General features: G+C 45.8%; 1 non-coding gene across 1 annotated transcript; it reads left to right on the top strand.

Annotated features, from left to right (window-relative positions):
* Positions 1-5679: 5679 nt before the first annotated feature.
* TRNAA-UGC (transfer RNA alanine (anticodon UGC)) lies at positions 5680-5751 on the top strand. Its single transcript has one exon. It is a non-coding gene; the product is annotated as a tRNA-Ala (tRNA).
* The last annotated feature ends 1368 nt before the right edge of the window (positions 5752-7119 follow it).

Here is a 7119-nt window from a genome sequence, read left to right as displayed (position 1 = left end):
TTGCATAGATGGCTCTGCAGTGGGGATCCCTTGGAATTATGGCTCATCTAGTCTCTAAGATCCTAGCATATCACTCCTCTGAGTCGGCTTGTTTGTGTGTCTTTTTAAATGCAATAACAGTCATTATGCAGGAGGTTAACCCCTGTAGTCATGGAAAGAATCCTGGGTTCAGGTGATATCGACCTGAATTCATGTTCTGTTCAGTGCATAGCGGTACTTGCATTTGGTCCTCCAGAGCCATTTCAGACCTGGGAAATGCTGCAGGAGGAAAGGTTTTGACTTTTGGAATCTCACTATGGCCCTAAACTGAACTGAGTCTTTGTGTATTTGCTTTATTCTAGAAAAATAAATGCTGGAAACTCCGTTCATGGCACTGTCACCACCATGTCTTTCAAAAAATACTCAATGAGATAACACACAAAAAAGGACCAACGCCTGTGCATATGTGGAAATCCATCTGTGGAGGACCTGCCCCACTATGTCTTGGCTTGTCCCCTGTACTCCGAACCCAGGGGCAAATTCCTTGCCAAGCTATTACCAAACTCTCACCCTATTTCTGATTTTAACAAAGTCACCTATCTGTTATCAGATGTCGACCCCTATATCTCTTATAGGGTGGCACTTTTTGCTCTGGCTGCCAGGAAGATTCGAGCTAATGCATTTTTACAGGAGCCTCCACCTTGATACACCATTTTATCTCTTTTTTTGTAACTTAGTAGTCCATGTTTACATTTTTAGGTACACAATATTGGAGAAATATTGTTTTATTTGTTTATATTTGTGCCATATTGTTTTAATTGTGTTTTGTAATGGCCTTTGGCTACATACAATAAATGTTATCGGGCACAAAAAAGGAAGGTTCACGATAGAATACCAACAGAAAAACAAGGTACCTATCCAAGGCAATATTCTTGTTCTGACAATATATATTCAATTTTATTACAATTTTTAATATACATAGAGAATCAACCATGACGGTTTCTAGATAATTTCCATTTTCAATATCTTTTCTTCAGTGGTTGAGTCCTCTAATATAAGCTTGTTGTATCTATAGTGAAAGAGCCTCTTGTGGCGCAGAGTGGTAAGGCGGCAGACATGCAGTCTGAAAGCTCTGACCATGAGGCTGGGAGTTTGATCCCAGCAGCCGGCTCAAGGTTGACTCAGCCTTCCATCCTTCCGAGGTCGATAAAATGAGTACCCAGCTTGCTGGGGGGAAACGGTAATGACTGGGGAAGGCACTGGCAAACCACCCCGTATTGAGTCTGCCATGAAAACGCTAGAGGGCGTCACCCCAAGGGTCAGACATGACTCAGTGCTTGCACTGGGGATACCTTTATCTATAGTGAAAGTTGGTGTGGAAAAATCCTACAGTATTTCCTTATATTAGTGTTTTAATAATATCAATAGGCCGCTGGCTCATAGGTAGGGGGAATGTTAATCAAAGTGCTGATTCAAAAGATAATTAGCAATGTGTTATAAACTGATTGTAGCATGTACCCCTTTTTCACCCTCTCCCACTTTCAAGACATTAAAGAAATCACACCTTAATATTATGATCAGAATTTCAAAAACAGTTGAAGTGACTCCATTATCCTAGTGTTTATATTGTATTATATAATTATGCCTTTTTTATTTTTGAGATACTGTGGGAGTTAGCACATGAGAACTCCTTGTATTCTCAGCTGTCTCATTATACCTGAAAACCAGCTTTTTGTTCAGTAAACAGCCCATCTGTAGTGTAGCTTAGGACTAAAATGAGTGGCAGGCCTTTCTTATCCTCTGGGTTATTGGAGAGGTATTTGCTGATCATTCCCTCTCTTTTCTTATTTCACTGGGTTTAACTACAGCTTCACACACACCCCTCCCCAAACACAAATAGCTAATTGCATAGAACGCGCCTTCCCTGGAAAAGAACACGGTGGAGCCAAAATGAAGCCACACTAGGGGACACTTTTAATTAAGCCACATCAATAGAACATTCTCTTTGATGAAATGCCAGGGGTCAAAATGGCAGACACAGAAGAGGGGACTTGAAGGGGGAAATTACACAGAGGGCCCAGTGGAAATTTATTAAATGAAATATATAGCACAAGGATATTTCCTCATGACTTAGAGCAGGGGTAGTCAAACTGCGGCCCTCCAGATGTCCATGGACTACAATTCCCATGAGCCCCTGCCAGTGCTGGCAGGGACTCATGGGAATTGTAGTCCATGGACATCTGGAGGGCCGCAGTTTGACTACCCCTGATTAGAGAGACAGAATAAACCACAGTTCCCCCCCCAAAAAAAGAATCACAACTGCACTATTCCATCTCTGTTTACGTCTGCCACAACCCATTGTGTATTCATCTGTCAGAGCACCCTTCCCCTTCTCAAAAGTCCAAAAGCTTACGGCGACCTGCACTGAATTTGTGCCCTTTCTCAACAGCACTGGCTGAAGTGTGCAGCTGCTGTGGCCACTAGTCGTGTCACTGTTGTGCATCACTGGCAGGCACTTTCCCATCACCGCTGGAAAGCAGGGAGCATGCGTAGTAGAGTCCTCATGAGCAGATAGGCAGGGAAAGGCGCCTGAACAGGTGGCAGCACAGGTAAACAGGTGTGTGTGTGGGGGGGGGGGGGTGGGAGGCTATGAGTTGGCCTCTCCAAAAGCCCTGGGCCCTGGTAGCTGCCTGGCCTCAGGTTATCCTGACACCAGCATAGCCTTCAATGGACTGTCTTGGAAATTACAGGCTATAAGTTCAAACCCGAGTCTTAAAATATTAATTACATACAACATAGAATAGCCAAAAGCTTGCACAGTCAGAGCCAAGAACTGATTAGCATAGGTGCATGTGTGCGCCCTCCCCTTTGCCAGAAGTCTTCAGATAAAAGCAGAAACACTCCACATCTGGATATCCAACATGCACCATGGAATTGAACTAGGGAGCCTGATAACAGGATTGCCAGCTCTGGGTTCGGAAATACCCGGAGTCTTTGGGGGTAGAGCCAGCAGCAGGTGGGGTTTAGGGTGGGGAAGGTCCTCAGTGAGACATAATGCTATGGAGTCCAATCTCCAAAGTAACCATTTTCTCCAGGGGAACTGGTCTCTTTAATATGGAGATGAGCTATAGCTCCAGGGGATTTCCAGGTCCCACCTAGAGAGTGGCATCCCTACATGCTATAATGCTCTTTCTAACCCTAGAACTTGAACTTTGCATCTTCAATACCACTTTCTGGGCCTGCACATCATCCCCAGCGTCCCAGAATGCGTCACAACAGACTGCTCCCTCTTCTGATGGCTCACAAAAACAGCTTGAAGTTCACGCTCAAACAGTTTTCCAGCTACCCGAAGTCTGCTGTTACGCCAGCCTCAGCTGTCTATTTTGAATGGCACCCGTAAGCAACGTCCTTGGTTCTTCTTGCTTATCTTACAAGGGCAGCACAGCCTGTAACAAAGAACCCTAAACACATGATGCGCCATCCAGATTACACAGCATGACTCCTGGGAAAAATGCATGGGGCCCCAGACTGGAATGCCCAGTTATGAGAAACCTGAGATCTAATTGCTATCAACAGGGCACCTCCCGAATTAAAAAAAAAAAATAATAAAAGAGCTATCTGCAGGTTCTTTGATGAGAGGGAAGGAAGGCAGGAACAACAGTGTTATCTTTGGGTCTGGAATTCCCTCCCCTTGACTTGCATGAAGAGTTTTGCGGGGGGTATATCAGAAAATGGGCTCTGAGTAATTTAAAGAAAACTTCCCTTGGGTTGCACAGTGTTCCATGCAGCGCCTGGATACACACTTCCCACGGATGTCAGCATGATTGTAAATGTTTAAAAATTAAACTAATGGAGGGAAGCCAAAACCTGACACTTTGACCTGGGGTTGCCAACCTCCAGGTGGTGAGTGGATCTCTCCTGGGATCAGAACTGACCTCCAGGGAACGGAGATCAGTTCACCAGGAGGAAATGGTCATCTTTGTTAAGTGGGCTCTTAGGGCAATATGCCCCAGCATGTTCTCTCTCCTCCCCAAACCCTGCCCTCTTTGGGCACCATTCCCAAAATCTTAGAAGGTTGGCAACCTGACTTCAATGGCAGTTGGGAAGACTGCATTGCCAGATGCACTCAGAAATTAGCACCGTAAAAACAATGCAAGAGGACCAAGTCCAATATATAAACAAACTGTGCAAGGTTGCATAAAAAACTAGAGACAATGGCAAAAATAACAGCATCCTATGACAAGGCAGTGAAAACGGCATCTTTTTCCACAGAAGGCCTGCCATATTTGCTTAGTTTTGCCACCGATGCCCATTTCAGAAGCCTGCTAGCAAGGGAGGACCTGCTGATGGTGGCCACATCCTCCAAGCTCTGCCATGAAGGGCCACTGAGGGGTCTTGGCTTTGCCACCCTCATACTCAGTCCGACTGCCATATTCAGAATCAAACCATTGAGTTTATCGCCTCTTCTGCCTGCCAGTGGCGCCCCAGAGTTTCTAGTTCTGTTATCGAAGATCCCTGTGATGGAGGGGTGGGGGGACCAACATTGTATGGCCAAAGGATCTGTTCTACTAATGGGATCCAGGATGTCTTGTGTACCTTTCTATGATCTGCTGTGCTTTGCCTGTTTGACTCGTACTGTATTTTAAAGACACTTTTGCATCCCCACTGGACGAAAAGCAAGATAAGAATAGACTGTGTGCATGTTAGACTAGCAGTTCAAGACATGATGTGGCACCAAATTGAAAGTCTGCTCCAAAGCCAGCATGGGATCGTGGTTAAGAGTGGTGGCTTCTAATCCGGTGAGCCAGATTCAATTCCCTCTCCTCCACATGCAGCTAGTTGGGTGACCTTGGGTTCGTCACAGCCCTGATAGTGCTGCTCTCACAGAGCATTTTCTCTTAGAGCTCTCTCAGCCCCACCCACCTCCCAGGGTGTCTGTTGTGGGGAGAGGAAGGGAAGGTCAAAATAAGCCACTCTGAGACTCCTTTGGGCAGTGAAAAGCAGGGTATAAAAACCAACCTTCTAATAATCTAATAACCTTCTAATAATCGAATAAGAGCAGTATTCTGTGTCCGATGCGCTGACCATTCCTTCAGTTCCTCTAGTATATTCTTCCCAGGATCTTATAATGTGCAATAGCCTGCCCAAAATACGTTTTGCTATCAAGAAGAGCTGAAACCATAGTTCATGTGAGCAAAGAATAGGAGGCAAATGTTACACCTTTCTTTTCCTCAATGCATCTGTGACATTATATTTCTAAATGGTATTCATCATCAAGCTGGCATGCTAACAGCTTTTCATGCTATTTTAACAATGGGCCAAAATACAGCATTCACCTGACATATGCTGGATGGCAGGTGTGCCACCCAGGCGTACATTAAAGGAATTCACTGTAAACCATTCTTGTTCATTCCGTGCTGCGAGGTAGTGGTGCAAAGACGGGGGGAGAAGAGCTTCCAGCTTCCCTCGCAGCCCTCTTTCACTAACAAAAGAACAAGCGACTCTGGAGAAAAGGGCTGGAAAGCTCCTCCAAAGCCATTCCCACCACTATTCCCATGGTGGAAGTCTGACTGCAAGGTGAACTTTGCACCTGTGACCCAGCCCAGTTCTGGCCCAGTCTCCCACAGTCTAGGTTAAGGGGTCCGTCCTCAGTGCAAAATCAAAAGCCAACTTGCTATAATACAAAGCCATGCACAGGCAGGGGCTTTGGCTCAGTGGCAGAGCATCTGCTTTGCATGCAGAAGGACCCAGGTTCGATCCCTGGTATCTTCACTATAAAGAACCAGGAAGCAGTAGGGTTGCCAACCCCCAGGCAGTGGCTGGAGACCTCTAGGGATTACAACTGATCTCTGGGTGAGGAAGATCAGTTCACCTGGATAAAATGGCCAATTTGGAAGGTGGACTCCGTGGCTTTATGCATTATTGAAATCTCTCCCCTATCCAAATCTCAGCCTCCTCACGCTCTACTCCCAAAATCGCAAGGTATTTCCCAAACTGGCAACCCTAGGAAGCGGAAAATGCAAACATCCCTCCACCCGAGTCCCTGGAAGTTGCTGCCAGATAAGGGACAGTTTTTGACAGCTCTGTTGAAGGCAGCTTCATGTTTTCAGAAATGCAACCTGACAAGCAGAGGGTAAGTCTCGGAGGGTTGGAAGATAGAATGCACAAAGTCCTCCTTTCTTCCTGGAATCCCTGATCAAGATCACTCTAATGTCAGATCCTTTGGCAGACGCTGCTCTTCCAAAAATTAGCTTTCTCGTGATGGGGAATGGAGGACTGTTCATTGTAAAATGAAAAGTGTTATCTCCTCATTAGTCTCCAAACTGCTGTTGATGACAGAGTGACCATATTGAAGACTGGTCTGGAAGATGGATATTAAAGGGATCCTTTTCACTCCAAAGGGGAACAGTTCACTCCCCGAAACAACAGGAAGCACAAACGTTTCCCTACAAAGAAGTTGCATTGTAAACAGGAAGATGGGGGATGGGAGAGAAAGATGGCAAAGAATGTATCAAAACCCAACTGGATCTGCATGAACAGAGTCTTGGTTTCCATTCTTTGAGGGATCTCTGATGTCTTGTGAGATATGATTAACTTGTTTAGGGCTACCAATCCCACATGGGAAGTACCTAGAGATTTGGGAGGGGGGAGGCTGGGCTTTAGTGAGCGGAAGGACCTCAGTAGGGTATAGGGTTGCCAACTCTGGGCTGGGGAATTCCTGGAGACTTTGGGGCTGGATCCAAATGTGGGTGGTATTTTGGGCAGTGGAGGATAATGCTATGGAGTTAAAGCAGCCATTTCCCCCAGGGAAGCTGTTCTCTGTCCCCTGGAGATGAGATGTAAAACCGAGGGGGTCCCCAGGTCTCCCCAGGGTCTGGCATCCCTACTAGGGTGTGATGTCATAGAGACTATCCTCCAGTCATTTCCTCCAGGGGAACTGATGCCAGTCATGTGGATTTCAGCTGTAATCATTACAACGATATAGGCTATATATCAGGAAAAAAAATTTCACAGTCAGAGTAGTTCAGCAGTGGAATAGGCTGCCTAAGGAGGTGGTGAGCTCCCCCTCACTGGCAGTCTTCAAGAAAAGGTTGGATACACACTTTTCTTGGATGCTTTAGGATGCTTAGGGCTGATCCT

The sequence above is a fragment of the Paroedura picta genome, chromosome 8 (genome assembly GCF_049243985.1).
Source record: "Paroedura picta isolate Pp20150507F chromosome 8, Ppicta_v3.0, whole genome shotgun sequence".
Classification (NCBI taxonomy): domain Eukaryota; kingdom Metazoa; phylum Chordata; class Lepidosauria; order Squamata; family Gekkonidae; genus Paroedura; species Paroedura picta.
Note: the sequence above shows the minus strand (reverse complement) of the source record. Positions and strands in the feature narration are given on the sequence as shown.